The following is a 16,940-nucleotide window of genomic DNA, read 5'->3' on the forward strand; positions in this document are numbered from 1 at the left end:
GGGCATATTATCAAGAAAGGTGTTAAAATTATCGCTGCTTTAGAAGCAGAAAACTGCAGTTAAAGCGGCGATAATGGGCTTGATAATATGCGGCAGAGAATTCCAATAGAAGCCCATGTTGACACCAGAACATGGGCTTCTATGGGAAGTCTCAAGGGCATATTATCAAGCCCATTATCACCGCTTTAGCGGCAGTTTTCTGCAGTTAAAGCGGCGATAATTTTAACGCTGTTTCTTGATAATATGCCCCCAAGTGATCCAGACCTAAGCCAGGTCAATAAACAAATACATTCAACATTGTATAAACCACATTAGGCTCCACAGAAAATCAGAGAATATTTTAGTATAAAACCATGAAGCTTTATTAAAAGTTATTGGTTTACGGAAGGCAAAAATCAGAGCAGCAGCAATTTACAATTAGAATGCATATGGTTCAATCAATAAGCTGTCAAAGTTGATCAAATTTGACAAAGCAGAGGACAACCCACAATTCGATTGTCTCATAAGGCAGGACAAAGGAAATGTTAGTCATCTCTCTGAAAGAGCACACCAAAATCTCTTACTCTGGTTTGCTCTCACCTATGCTAAAACCACATAAACTTTAACATTTTACACAACAACACACAGTTCTCAAGAAGACTATCCAATCAGGTTAAAGTCAATTGAAACAATTCCATTCACAATATGTTCTCAAGTTTTTTCACAATAGAAGCTCCTTTCTGCGCCTTTCAAACTTACACTATCTGTAACTGGATAAGATACGTGGACTAGTCAGCACACTGCAAGTGTCTCTTGAATGTGATATTCAATAAAACAACATTCCATGATAATCACAAAGAAAAGACAACATTTCTTCACATAGGAAATAAGAAAAAAACAACATTCAATACTTAAAACTCCAGCTTGTCTAGAAATAAAATGTTCACATGTGACAAAGCAAGGATGGCAACTAACATTAACTCATTTTGATATTCAGGCCTACATTAGCTATAGTTAAACTAAATGTGAATAAACATAATTTCTCTCTACAAATAGCCATGGGAATCATTTAGGGGTGGACAGGAGTGGCACTTGAGACCCCTTGCTTGCCCCTTCCAACCATAGCACTGCTTTTGCAACCCCTGGCCTCAGAAGTTGCAAAATCATTGCAAGAATTGCAAGAATACAGGAACAGCTTGTTCTTTTGGTTGTGGGTACTCAGCTTTTGTCTACCCCCTTTTCTAGTTACATTAAAAGTAAATAATAGGTTACACTATTAGTGTAATATAAGATGGAGCACATGGAGATGGAACTAGACTTTTGCTGGCAGAGTAGGTAAGAAGAAAAATGTTTTTAAATGTTTGTTGTGTGCATGTTTGGGGGTGGGAGTTTTTGTGAGACAGTATATATGTGTGAACGTGCAGCTCTGTATGTGTGAGCATGTATGTGTAGGTGAGAGTGAGTATGTTGGAGTCAGTAACAGGTATTGAGTGGAAATAAGTCTCAGTAAAGGAGTATGAGAGAGTCCGAGGGAGATAGAATAAGAGTGACTGTAAGTGAATGTGAGTGGATGAATGAGAATGAATGATTAAGAATGAGTATGAAGGAGTATTAGAGAGTGAGTCAGAATGAGTGTAATTGCAAGTGAGAACAAGTGAGAGTATCAGTGAGTGCAAGTGGTTGTGAGTAGGTGGGGAAGTGAGTGAATGTGAGTGAGCTAGTTTGAATGAATTACGGAGAATGAGTGAGTCTGACTGAGAATACATGAGAGTGTGTGGGAATAATGGAGTGGCTGTTTGGGTGAGAGTGAGTGAATGAGAAAGTATGAGTGCGTCCAAGTAAGAATGAGTGAGTGAGAAGAGCAAGAAAGAGTGAGTGCAAGAGAATGAGAAAGCATGAGTGCAGGTGAGTGCAAATAATTAAGAAGGAGCTAGAATGAGTATAAGTGAATTAATTTAAATAAGCATTAGTAAGAATGTAGTATTATGCTTGAGAATTATGCGGTTGGCCATGACACACTGAAAGTCATTCTTGGCTTAGAGAGTCACCCATGGCAAAATACAGGCACTGGTATGCTGCAGGTGATTCTTAGCCGGAAAGGCACCTGTCAAAAAATCAGAACACATTTTGAAAAACATGGGGTAAACTCCTGAGGATCATCAGGTTTCATTGGCTTTGCAAACTGTGAAAGGACTTGAATATTTATTGAAAGCACTTTCAGAGATGAGGGCATTTTAGCAAATGTGTGTGAAATGTGTAATTTAAATGAACCATATGACCCATTCCTTGGGGAAGAACCCCCTAGAGCCCTTCTAGACGAGGTCTGGCTCACTCACTTTACTTGTGTGTTACAAAACAGGACAAGTATTATGCACCACCACTTTCAAAGATTATGGTGCCTTTGTAATATATGTGGTATTGAACTTAGACATTTGTCTGTGTTGTGTTGTTATAAACATGCAGTTACTTTGGAACTTCAGCAATTCAATTATCTTGGTAGCTACAGGGTTAAGGTCATGTGACTTCACTTTCTGGGATCGTAGGTCATATGGTTTCACCTCCTGTTCCTGTAATGTCATTACGTCGAAAGGATGTGTGATGTCACTTCCTTTACCCCAGACATTTTAGAAATAGTATTTTTTTAAAGTATTAGGGACTCTGGCCCTATAATAATGAAGGCTATATGGGTAAAGAGACCTAGGTTTTAGATGTCGTCTTTAGGTGTCTGATTATTGATTGTCTACTCCTTCCCTTTTCTTTTTCATTAACATATTTGTGATGTCAATTTTATATTTTAATAATGTTTAAGAGTTTTAATATCTAATAAACAAATTTCAACCCCTAGTAATAATAATACAACACATTTGACATAAAAAACTTCACCAAAAGCTTGATGTAAAAAAAAAAGAAAATTCCTGTTCCTTTTCTAAACGAATTTGCTTAAATTGTATCTTCTATTTACTTCACATTGTGCAACTGTATTTTGGTTACATAATCTACAAAGCCCTGCAAGAGAAAGACTTAAATCATTGTCCTCGCTACTCCCCTACAGTTGAAGCTCATAAAGAAGATTCTTGCATTCCAGTGATCTGCACAATCCCTGCAGTTAACTGGCAACAGGCAATAATTTACACTTACACCTGAAACCACTACATCCTAGTGAACTATCCTGAAAATCAAAGAAAGAGCTGCAGACACATTTGTTGCTCTTACATCTTATTTTAGCTCAGTAGTGTGTGAAGCTAGAAGATGTGTATTACCACTCATTTTGTGTCATTTGTTTGTACCGGCATGTGATATCCATGTGCCTGGTGATTTTTTTGGCACTGAATAAACTAATACGTTGCTGGCTTGTAAAGAAAGCATTGAATGCAACAAGTCTCAATCACACCCTCTTCTAAAAAGACAAATTATCAGGAATATGCTATTATAAAGTGAATCATTGGTTCAAGAAGGGTCAGGGACCCCATCAATCTGGTGAAAGAACTCCAGTTAGGTTGTCCATGGGTGACTAGTCACAAACTATCCAAACCCTGCCTGCACTTGAATAAAATGCACTGTTCTGTATTTACCTGACGTTTTGTTGAATGTGCTCAGAGCTTGAGGTATTGAAGCTCCCTGTGCTTAGCTATCAAATGTATGTGTTCAATATTAATCTTTGAAGAACTCTCTCACAATTAGCCAAATACCTGCTGCCTTCCTTTTCCTGCCCCTTTTTCTCCGTTTAAGAACCTACATTAAATACTCTGCTGCTTGGATGTAACCCCTAACACACTCATTCCAGGCCTAAACTCATAATTGAGACTTGCTTAAGACTGTTTGACTGAACCTAAATATTTTTATTTTTGAAGAGAGGAAATTATGCACAAAACTTTAATACCAATAGACAGCTAAATAAACTTTACCTCTGCATAGGAATCTGGCTTTGATTCCAGGAAATGTTCATATTATAGGATAACAAGATTAGGTTCTCTTTCCTAGATCATTGGTATTTGAATCACTTCAGGGAACTTGTTTTTAAAAACTTTAAATATTTCAACAGCCATTACAGTGTATCAATTGTATTGTATCTGGCTTACATTTATATTCACAGGAGGGCACATAGGACAGCAAATGGTGGGAGGTTGTAGGAAGGTAGGATACTTCTAACATGGTTACCACCACTTTTAGTCAGGTATTAGTGTGTTTTTTACCTTTTCTGACTGGGATCCTGTTAATCAGAACCACAGTCACTCTGCGTTCTCCCTAAATTAACCATGGTAAGAACTTTTAGACATCCACAATTGGCTACTGGTACACCCTTGTAAGTCTGGTACCAAGGATATGGTACCAAGGTTCTCAGAGTACAGGTACACCAGGGGTCTCCCATGGGCAGCAGCATGTATTGTGCCACTCATGGGAGTCCACTCAAACTGTGACTGCAGACCTGCCATTGCAGCCTGTGTGAGTTGGTGCTTACATCTCTCATAATAGATATATGTTTCCTTATATCTGAGGTCACTGCACTTAAAAAACCTATAAGTCACCCCTATGGCAGGTTCTTCAGTCCTGAGGGCAGTGTTCTTGGTTATAAGTGTGAGGGTGCCCCTGCATGAGCAAGACACCCCTACAAACCCCTGAGTCGATTCTCTAGGCTTTGTAAGTGAGGTCTGCCATTTTAATACATATAGAGGACATCAGTGATTACGAGATGTCTAACTATATAGTGGCTGCACCAAACCTGGTCATGTTTTGTATCAAACATGTTGGAATCATACTCCAACACTGATTCAAGTGTTGGAAGTATGATGCCATGTACTGGGGGCTCTCTTGCATACCCCCTGTACTCCTGGTCACAGTCTTTCAGGGTCTGCCAGCAAGCTAGTGCTGCAGACACGATTCTGCCCTCTTGTTGCTGGGCCAAACTTGAGCAAGGGAAGGCAGAACAATAGGTTTCCTGTCACAGGGAGGTGGGACCACCTCCCAGACAGGACTTAGTGTATGGGACTGGGATGGGGGCACTTGCCCACACCACCGGAATGCTTTGATTGGCACATTTCATGCCCTCCTTTCATGCTGGACACTTGGACTGCATTATACGTCGACTGGAACCAAGACTGCACCAAGAAAGACTTTTGCTGCTCCTGGTCTCGCTATTTGAAGTCTTTTTTGTTGTCTGTGTCTGCGCTTCATACAGGTTCTGCGACAGACCTGTGGGCATCAAGGACACCCGAAGGCATCTCCCTTGGAGTGAAGGAGTCACTCTCCTGCAGCCACTGCAACAAAGCTAACCAATCTGCTGCTGCTGTCCTCCTATGGACTTTCTAAGGCTCAGCATCAAAGGTGGTGGTTATGCAACTCCCTCAAGGCCTGACCTGTCCTCTCTGAACTTTTGAGGCCAGTATCCCTCATCGTTATCACTGGGACCTAACCCCTGTGCAACGCGTCAACTTGCCATTGTCAAGGCTTGTTGGCTCTGCACTCCAGAGATCGTCAGGCTACAAGAATCTCCAGCCTCCAGTATCTCTTCCTTCCAAGATCAATATCCTCACCACATCCTCTGCACCGTGGACCTTCCTCCTTGGTGAGCTGATTGAGTTCCTCTTGTGACTCCTGTGAATTTGTCCTGTGGATTCACCTGTGGGTCTTCTACTGCTTAAGTAGGCTCCCCTGCTTGCTTGGGGCCTGCTCTGACTCTCCTGCTCTTAGTGAGTCCCTTGGACCTTGCTGGTCCCAACGTTGCTCCGTCTTCGTTCTACATGCCTGTTGTGGCTACCAAGGCTTGTTGGTGCCCCCACCGGACACCGACCACCAAGTCACCGATATTTGACAGGGGCCAGTTTGTGCACGGCTCCATGCCTCCTGGTCACCTCTGAGTGGCATAGATGCTGCCCCCTCTGCTTGCAGGTTCTTCAGTTCTAGAATCCACACTTGGATTCTACCAGACTTCTTCACCTCCATCTCCAGAGGCATTTTCTTCCAAGTCTTCCATTGTTGTCTACAGAGGTTTTTGACTACTCTTCACCCCTATGCACCTGGCTTTCCTGGTGTATATAACCTGGTTCCCGGGGCATCCACAAGTGGGGTGGCTCTCCAACCATCTGTCTTCCAACTGAATTATTCAAGGTCCTCTGGGAGGGGTCCTTCATCTGCAAAACAGTGACTGTGACTTCCCCATTGACTTCTATTGGCCATGTGGCTGTGTTTTCATACTGCACACAACCTCCGTGTGGTTTCTGGGCACTTACCTTGTGTAGTTCCTTGTGTCCCTGGCTCCTCTGGGTCTGCTGATCGAAGTCCCATTGCAGTTTGCATTCCACGTTCTTAGTATATGGTTTGGTCTTCCCCTGGAGACCACTGTATTTTCTGCTACTTACCTGATTACATTTTAAGTATTTTGGTGTATTGTGTTGATATCTCTAGGTATAAGATGTACCAATGTGTCAGTAAGTGTTGTATAATTAATTGAAGTATTTTTTTATAAACACTGTGTGGTTCTTTTCGATTTGATTAAACTGATAAAACAAGCTGCTTTATGTTCCTTCAAGATAAGCCTGAAGGCTGCTCTCCACAGCTATAACTTTGATAGCTTTCTATGGTTATCAAAGACCACTAAAATCACCACAAGTGTTGTCTGGATTAGTGCAAGGTGAATCACTTAGATGTGTGTGCACTATATACTAAGCCAGCCTCCTACATTGGTGGCAGCGGTGTGATTAAGGCATGCCCGGTTTTACCATTTAATCTAGGTGAGAATTACATGAAAAACCATCACTAGCTAGGCACATATAATACTTTTGTGATTTAGTCAGTTCTACTGAACTTTTTGTATTGGTAGTTAGGGGTCTAGCACAACCCTTTCTCCAATCTTTGGATGTTTAGTTTTCACTAGGGTAGGTAGGTGCAACACCACACTACACCTAGTTACCATGTCTTTAATTGGTGGATCCAGTGAGGCCCCACCCTCTAGATACAATGGCCTTGAGTTTCAGGAATGTAAGACTCTGTCTGCATCAAAAGAAAAAAGACAGGTAGCAACCCTAACACATAACAGCACTTAGAGCTGCTCCTGCAGGATGACTTCCAGAATCCTGATAGGTCAGAAGGGAAGGACAATGTAAGTATTGGTGGTGGGGCTCAAGAAGAAGAGTCAGGGGTGTCTCACCCTAGTGACCCCTTTCTGAGCTTGACCAGGGAGCTATCTAAAGCCCCTCACTGGTAAACTCTAATCCCCCAGGGGATAGCACAGAAGGTACAGAGGGAGTCCCTAGAGGTAGGTCCCATTTTATTTCTCCTGGGAGGGTACAAAGAGTCCGGGGAGGTCTAGGCCCTCTAAGCACTCCATAGGGACCTCCATCTCTAGCAAGAGGAAGGACTCCTTAGAGAGGGAATACTACCTGTTCAAGCTTGAGAGGGCCAAGCTTAGAATCAAGAAGGAGTAGTTGGCCCTTGATAAGGAGACCCTGGAAGTTCAGAGGGCTAGGAAGAATTTGGGATTAGGATCCGATGATGGCAACACTAGTGAAATTAGGGTCATGGAACAATCTTTTGACACTAGGAACCTGGGCAGGATAGTCACCCCTTTCCAGGAGAGGGATGACATCCATAAATGGATCACTGCTTTAGAGTGGGCCGGTAAAGTTGAGAAGGTCCTTTAAGGGCAGTGGGCAGCTCTCCTTTGGCTATCCTTTGCAAACAAAGGTAGAGACAAACTTCTCACTGTTTGGGAGGAAGATGCAAATATTACTCAGTCTTGTTGAGTGCCCTCATAGATGGGTTTGGTTTAACCTCTGAACAATAGAGGGTTCAGTTTCGGAAAACACAGAAGGCACAAACCGGGGCATGGGGCATGTCACTCTGCTCCCTTACTCATCTACACTCGCTCCTTTCTAGTCTCTGCTCATGATCCTGCCCTCCCCCCCCCCCCTCTCTGTACCGAAACTGCTTCTTCATAATCTGTTTACGACTAGAACCTCGTTCCCGGAAATTTCCCCTATCTCTTCCGATAATGGCGTCCATTCTTCAAATCCCGCGTCCCAGGCCCAGTCACTCCCTCGCTCTACTTCCTCCCCATTGTCTGTGATGTATCTTAACACCCGGTCCCTGGTCTGTCATCAATCAGAAATATTTTACCTCCTGGACTCGGAACAGCCTGATGTCCTGTTCTTGACCGAGACCTGGCTCACTGACGATTCATCTCCTGACGTTCTGGCGGCCATTCCCCCAGGCTATTACATCCTGCAGACCAACCGCCCTGCTGGTAAAGCGGGCGGCGGTGTTGCAGCCATCATCAGACACCCCATTAGGTTCTCCCCAGTGTCCTTTCCTAGTATCGCCTCGACAGACTGTCTCGTATTAAGACTGGAGCAGCCTGGGTCTTCACTCATCTGTGTGTTGACCTATCGCCCCCCTCAATCTATGCCTGACTTTTCTATCCTGTTCGGTAACATGATCACCCAGCTTACCATCAGCAATTCCAACGTGTTGATCATGGGCGACTTTAATTACTGGCCATCAGACACTCATGAAACTGCTGATTCGCGTGCTTTTTCTGACCTAATGTCGAGCCTTAACTGCACTCAACATATACATGCACCCACACATGTTAAAGGCCACATTTTAGACCAAGTCTGGACCACCTCTCTTGCCATCTCTGCTCCCCTCATCGCCCCTTGTCTCTGGTCTGACCATCATCTCATCACTTTCTCCTTATTCCTGTCTTCCCCTATCACCGCTGCCCACCAATCCAATTTCCTGGCGCGCAATTGGAATAAAGCCGACCTTAACAAACTTACGGCTCTCCTGAGTTCTTCACCCCCACTCATGACTGGACCCAACATCTCTACCGACCTTCAGTCCAAAACCCTCACACACTGGCTTACCGCTGCGGCCAACTCTGTGGCACCACTAAAACCGGTTAAGACAAGGCGCAGGCACGATGCCCAAAAGTGGTTTACCGCTGAGCTCCGCGCACACAAACTTACTCTCCGCCAGGCAGAGAGACGCTGGCGCCGGGATTACTCCCCCGAATCGAAAATGATCTTCTCGTCTCGGCTGAAGGAGTACAAGAACGCTATTACTGTGGCTAAATCATGCTACTTCTCAGGCAAAATTTTAAACTCATCCAATAAATCTAAAGATATTTTTTCTATAGTGGATGAATTATCCAACCCGGAAAGAGTCATCTTAGCCCCTCTCCCTTCTCAATCCTTGTGCGACTCCCTTAATCAATTCTTTGTGGAGAAAATCACCAAAATTAAAACTAGCATTTCCACCTCCCCACCTGCCCCTACATCCTTTTGTGTCCCCAGTTATTCTCCCACACACACCTTTACTCACTTCCCTCCTATTTCCAAGGATAACTTTCTCTCACTCCTACACAACGTCTCTTCTGGCTCTCCCAGCGATTGTTGCCCCCCCTCGGTCCTTCGAGAAGTTTTTACCGCCTGTCCTGACCCCCCCCTTGCTCTCTTGAACAACTCTCTAGCCATAGGGGAGGTTCCAGGACCCTTCAAACAGGCCGAGGTGGTTGCCATCCTCAAAAAACCTTCGGCAGACCCTTCCATCATGAGCAACTTTCGCCCTATCTCTCTTCTTCCCTATCTTAGCAAAGTTCTAGAGTCGCACGTCACTCACGCTCTCAGCTCCTTTGTGGAAGAATCTGGTGTACTGGACCCCCAGAAGGCTGGATTCAGACCGGCACACTCAACAGAAGCCGTCATCCTTTCTGTTATGGAGGAACTGCGCAGGGGCGCGGACGCGAACATCTGCCAGGCCTTGGTCCTCCTGGACTTGTCGGCCGCCTTTGACACGGTCGACCATCAAATTTTGGTCGATCGTGTCAGGGAGGCTGGCATCCAGGGCACCGCTCTGGCCTGGGTCCGATCCTTTCTGACCCAACGCCATCAAGCTGTCAGACTATCCCAGTTTACTGCCTCCCAGGTCAAACTGTCCTGTGGTGTCCCACAAGGCTCTTCCCTCTCCCCCCTTCTTTTTAATTTGTATCTTTCCCCACTTATCCGTGCCCTCCGTCAGTTCAATGTCACAGCATTCAACTATGCTGATGACATACAACTAATTTTCAACATCAACTCCTCTGCTGACTCTATTGCCACCTTTCAAAATACCCTGTGCTTTATCAGCAACTGGATGAGCTCAAACCATCTGAAGCTCAACCCCGACAAGACCGAACTCGTTCTTGTCGGGGGTCCCCTCAACCCTTGGGATTCTTCTTTTTGGCCTCTCAGCCTTGGCAGTCCACCTAGCCCCGCCAACTGTGTTAAAAGTCTGGGAGTCGTCATCAGTAGTAATCTCTCCATGACGCCCCAGATTAGCGCGGTAGTCTCCTCCAGCCATTTCCAATTAAGGAAAATTAAGAAAATCTCCCAGCTACTTACTTCCGAGGCTCTTACCTTGGCCCTGATGGCGCTTGTAATATCGAGGTTAGACTACGCCAACGCGCTCTATGTAGGCATCCCAGCCTACCAACTCAGGCGGCTTCAGCTGATCCAGAATCAGGCTGCCCGCCTGATCCACTTCCTCCCTAGAGATCATCATGTCCGTCCCCTCCTGAAGAGCCTTCATTGGCTCCCTGTAGCCGCCCGCTGTAAGTTCAAGCTGGGTTGTATCATTTACAAATCTCTAGCCGGCCAGGGCCCCCTCTTTATTTCTTCCCTTCTTCAATCCTACGTCCCTTCCCGCACTCTCTGGTCTTCCCAAATGGTCTTGCTTTCCATCCCTAGATATAAGAGGAAGAAACACGGCGGGCTCAAGTTCTCCTTCCTGGCCCCCACTTTTTGGAACTCCCTCCCCTTGTCCCTGAGATTGACCACTTCGTACCCCAGCTTTAGATCTGCCCTTAAAACTTTTCTTTTCACAGAATCTTATCAATAAACGGCCTTTGCTCTATCTTCTGCTCTCTTTACTTTGGCGCCAAGAAACCTAATGGTGTTAGTTGCGCCCTTATAAATTTATTTAACATAACAACATAACAAACCCAAGACTGGTTAGAATTTGTAGGCAGCGCTATTAAGGCTCTGGAAAGCTGGCTTCATGGAAGTAATGTGCATGATTATACAGGACTGTACAATTTACTAGTGAGGGAGCACAACCTTAATAATTTAACACAATCTGTTCTTTAGTTCGAGTATTTTAGAGTATTTGTTTCTAATGCCTCAACCCAGCTAATCACACCAATTCTGGCAGTTGTAGTATTGCCCTGTCCCTTGTGATATAGGTGTGAAACAGGGTCCATATATTGTCAAATATGGGCAATGTATCTCTCAGGGTGGCTGTGAGGCACTCCGTTGCATATATCATCCATACATTCACCACTGGTTTATTGTTGCTAAAGAAGAGTTCCACCGTTTCTGGGCTATCACTAGGTGGGCTGCAAACAAGAGTGGTCCTATTCAATTTCCTTCAGCTCAAGATAGGTTTGAAGTTCGTTCACCTCCATATGGCCTAAAAGAGTTGTTTGTGGTAATCAAGGTAGCTCAATGTTTTTGATTCCCTTTATGAGCTTCTAAATTTGCCCCCAAAATGGCTGGATATTTCAGCATTCCCACCACATGTGTATAGAAGTCCCTTATGAATCACAACCCCTACAGGAACTATCAGGATCATTACATAAGACTTTCAGATGTACAGGGGTCAGATACCACTGTAATATTAATTTGAATGCATTTGCCCTGTGCTCGAGACATTGGGCCCGATTCACATAGCTAACTTAAGACAAAATCTTAAACTTACTACCATTTTGGTATTCACAGAAGGCACTTACTCATCAATGAGTAAGTGCCTTCTGTGATTACCAAAATGAGTAAATGGTAGTAAGTTTAGGATTTTGTCTTAAGTTAGTTCTGTGAATCGGGCCCATGGGGAGGATTTTTTCTCTTTGCCACAGATTTGGATTCTGTCAGCCCGGACAAAGTGAAGTCAAGGTGCATTGACCATTGTGCTGTGTACGCTTATTGTGTTAGGTTGGTAGGTCTGTCTAGGGAGTGATAAAGATGCAAGAGTGGTTTGCTAGTGTCTCTATCTGTGATCACACCCTCCACGCCTGCCATCTCCCTTTAATGAATTCTCTCACTAGAGGGTGTCTAGCCCAATGTAGGGGTTGTGTGATATGGTAGAGGTCTTTGGGTCTCAACTTGAAATCGGCATATTGGTCTCTAGTCTACAGAGTGCCTTTAGAATAGAGGTGGTCAAGACAGAGCGAGTCACTTCACTGTGGAAAAATCTCTTGTGACACCTTGCCTCCCCCAATATCTCACAGGTTTTGAACAGGCAAGCCTGATGCTTTTTTTTTAAATAAAAAAAGGTCACTGAAACTAGTACTATCTCTGACCATTGACCATCAGAGAGAGGGATGTGGACCTGAGATCATGTGGAATTTTAATGTGAATGTCCATCCAGTCCAGTGTTCCACTCAAGGTCTGAGCAACATCATATTTAATCAATATACAGCTCAAGTAAAGGCTAGAAATATAGCCTTCATTTTGAGTGGAAACCCATGTGTTATTGTATACATCCATGCCTCCCTAAAACACATTTATATAAAAAGTGGAGAGCCACCTGTTGACACCTTGAGGGTATTGCAATGAGTGAGGAGAAATGGCATAGAGGACCAAGCATGCCATTCAGTTACCCCCATTTTTTCCGAATGCCATATCCTCCAATGTTATTTTATGTTATATTACTAGTATTTGTGGAGCACACATACACCTGACAGTTTCTTGGCACTTGGATAACAGAAGTACTGAGCACTACTCACAGGAATTAGTAATATGGTTGTTTAAAAAGCCATGTTTTCTACAATTGCCTGAACATCATGTAGCTAGGTGTGGCTCTTATCACAGGGGTAGGGCGTGACAGATGTGAGGGGAAAGAACTGACAATCTGAAACCTACCATTTTCTTCTTCTATTTAAATTGGGGAATTATGAGAAGGTTCATGTAAATGGATCTCAGATTATGGTTGGGAATGTATTTTTGAATTCAGGCTGGTACGAAAGCTGGGTTTCTTCCGTGAAGGGATTTAAAAATGATGCAGCCTGTCTTGAAGACGGTCCTTTGTTCTACAGTAAGTCAGTTTCATTTTCCCATCAGAAGGGTAATGTGACAGTGTCAGAGTTGATGGAAAATTTACCTGGCTGCCTGGTTCTGAGCCAATTGGAGTCTGCGACTGAGGCCTAGTGGGAGGCCCAGGTATAGAGAGTTTGCGCAGTCTATCCTAGAGATGACCAGGTCAATGACTACGGGAACAAAAGCCTCAAAGGCAAGGAGTTTCCTGATATTCCTTATTCTTCAGAGGTGCAAGAAACAGGAAGAAGTGAACACTCTTAGCTGGGGCTTCATGGAGAGATCCTCATCAATGAGGACCCCAAGATTTTTTACTGATTTATTGGGCTGTGGGGGAAAAACCATCGGTGGCGGCCAAAATGAGGTACTCCAAAAATCATACTTGTTTCTCGTTATGACAACTTCAGTTTTTTCAGAATTTAAGCTTAGATGATTGCTGTTCATCCAATCACCATTGTGTTTTGAAAGGCTTCCTGAGCTTCAGATGAGTTGTTAATCGTCAAAAGTAGCTGCATGTCGTCTGCATAGTTGTAGATTCTGAGGAAGGGACCTATCCGCAATTTGCTGAAGGGTGCAATTAGAAAAAATAAGTTCATACGTTCCTCAGCACGTTCTCTCACTGCAGTCTCCAGAGATGATTGAGAGAATGGAGTGACCGTCTGAATGCACCAGAAGGGTCTAAAAGGACCAAGGTGGAAGTACTGCTATTGTCCTGAATCAGTCTGAGTTTATGAGGAAAAGAGAAAGAGACCAGAATGGCCGTAACCCTTGTGCAGACCTGTTTGGGCAGCATCTAGTAGTCCACGCTCTTGAATAAGCATTTACAGTTGCAAATGTAACGTGATTTGGTGAGTTTAGAAATGAAAGGCAAAAGGGTCATGAGGAGGAAGTTAACCAGCCGTGTGTGATCAGCCTTGTTTTTTTTTAAGAGAGTTATTACAGTTGCATGCACATTCGCACTCTGGAAGACACCATAGCCAAGCAGTACATGTGTCATGTTCCTTTCTTCTTAGGAAAACAATTAGATCAGGAGAAGGTACAAGACAATTCTCCATAAACTGTAGCTAGCTAATACTGTCTCAGCAACATTTGAGGAAAGGTCGCTCTCCACCTGTGTGACCTTTATAAGATTAGAGCAGCCTGAACTTTGTAACAGGTGCATTATTTAATTAATTAAAATATATATTTTGTGTTTGTTAAACAAACTTGCGGAAAATTAATTGTTTATTTCAGTGTGTTTCATTTACTCTTAATTGCAGGTGGAATTGCTGCATATCAAATGGGCAGTGGATACCTCACAGGCTTAGATGTAGACCGTTATTCATCTCACGGTGACTTATCCAATGATGTAGTGGCTCGCGCCCAATATTTTAAACTACATGGATATTAAATAATTACGTTGATAACCTTCCTTTCCAACTCGACACAGTATAAATCTTTTACATGAAAATGTTTTGAAAAATGTTATTTTCAGAATTCCATCTAATAATCATACTTATGATGAATAAAATACTTGACAATGTAATCTTTACTTATTAACTTTCTCCACTAATAAAAATTCTATCTGCAGTATTGACATTGTGAACAAACAGAATTCAATGCTATCTCAATGTTTCACCAGTGTAGGAAAGTTATTTTAAAATAATGGCTACAGAAAAAGTTAACATTCTGCAATATGCGTAGAATTATCACTCTGCAATCTAACCTCAATATTTCTTTTTAAGAAACACTTTTGGAACAGCAATGTTTTTCATTGATTCCGAAGATTTACTGAAATACATAATCTTTTAATCATGCCCTGGAACTGGTGACCCACAAAGGAACAAAAAGAAAAAGATTATCAGAAGAGATAAAAATGCATATTTATAAAGACTTTTCCACAATGATATGTCCCTATGGATGAGCCAGCACTGGCACGGTTTCTTTGAAAATTTGGAAAGTGACATTTGTTCAATTCTTTTGACTTTCCACAATACATTCTTCTGTGTCATATTCATGCATATTTTTTAATTGAAAAATGCATGGTTCACAACAGTTCCAATCGTTGTACTGGGAGAAATTGGAGTCACTTAAATAGATTAGGTTTACTTAAAACTCAATTAAAAAAATGAAATTATTTTGCATTAATCATACAGCCACTATTAAACTTTCCATAAACGTCATTCATAAACCCTTCATATACAATGCCCTCACAGAACCCACAGGAGTTTGGCTAGAATTTGCCGGGTATAGGGTGAATTATATGAAATGTTTTGGTGCTGTTGGGCATGTGGGATAACAGGGCACCTTGAGACCATAATCAGAGGTTGGATCAATTGTGGTGACAAATTCTCACTCTCCAAAATAGCTCATCTAGAGTCATTACCACATTGACTACATTGAAATATCCCTGATCTGTTTGGAGCATGAAGTAGTAAAAACAAGCGTGTCTGTCTAACTGACAGCAATGAAAGAAAGACAAAATAAGTGACAGAGAAAAAGAACATGAAAGTGAAAAGCACATTTCAGTTCAATATATATTTTAAATTGCCAGCATATCTTAGAGAGCTTGTATTCTATACTATTAATGGACAGTATCAGCACTTTTCAATACGTTTTGAGTGACTAGGTAATTGCAAATGTCTCCTATGTACATTTCCTGCGTAGGCCAATCATGCGCCGATACTGCACACCTTTAATGTAAAGTTGCATATTCAAAGATGCCAGCAAAAGGCCTGTATTATTAACAGTCGCCTGTATAAAGCCAAAATGCATTTATTCATAATTGACATTTTCTCAAAAACAATCTAGGAATCTAAAAACTGTGGGCCCGATTCACAAAAGTAATCCGAGACAAAATTCTAACTTTACAACTTTCAGTATTCACAAAGGGCATCTAGGAGTAGTAAAGTTAGGATTTTTTTCTCAGTTAAACTTAAGTTTTGGTCATGAGTTAAACTTAAGACAAATTTAAGTTTAACTGAGGCAAAAATCCTAACTTTATGACTTTCGGTATTCACTAAGGGCCTTTAGGAGTAGTAAACATAGAAATAATATGTCAACTTTGACAAATGTAATATACATATATATATATATATATATATATATATATATATATATATATATATATATATATATATATATATATATATATATATATATATATATATCAAAACGCAAAGGTTGCCCTCATGGAGATGTCACACAAAGAGGAGTTGCCGCACTGACAACACCGGCGGCGGCAACTTGACTGTTCTGTTCACTTCCCTCAAAACACCAAACGCGTTTCGGGCGGTGAGCCCTTGATCACTGGTGAGCACTGAGATACGGAGACAGCAGCTGTGTGAAGGAACTCCCTTTATTAAAATAAATTGAAAGTCCCGCCCCAGTGGGCGTCATCATGCACAGCATTGTGGTAGATGTAGTCTTTGAGCATGATAGACTCTTGAAGTTCCTGATTACACCCCAGTGGGTGTCGCTGCCCCTGTTGCAAATATGGAGGTGAGCACGATACAGCTGCCTTGCTGCCAATCACATCCGATGTTGAGGCCTCCTCGATTCCTGACGGTGCTCATGTTAACAAACACCAGGATCCGCTATCACAAGCGGCGGGATATCTCCGCGGCCGGGCCGGCCGCATAACATCAAAACGCAAAGGTTGCCCTCATGGAGATGTCACACAAAGAGGAGTTGCCGCACTGACAACACCGGCGGCGGCAACTTGACTGTTCTGTTCACTTCCCTCAAAACACCAAACGCGTTTCGGGCGGTGAGCCCTTGATCACTGGTGAGTACTGAGATACGGAGACAGCAGCTGTGTGAACTCCTCTTTGTGTGACATCTCCATGAGGGCAACCTTTGCGTTTTGATGTTATGCGGCCAGCCCGGCCGCGGAGATATCCCGCCGCTTGTGATAGCGGA

Source organism: Triturus cristatus, chromosome 8 (assembly GCF_964204655.1).
Source record: "Triturus cristatus chromosome 8, aTriCri1.1, whole genome shotgun sequence".
Classification (NCBI taxonomy): Eukaryota; Metazoa; Chordata; class Amphibia; order Caudata; family Salamandridae; genus Triturus; species Triturus cristatus.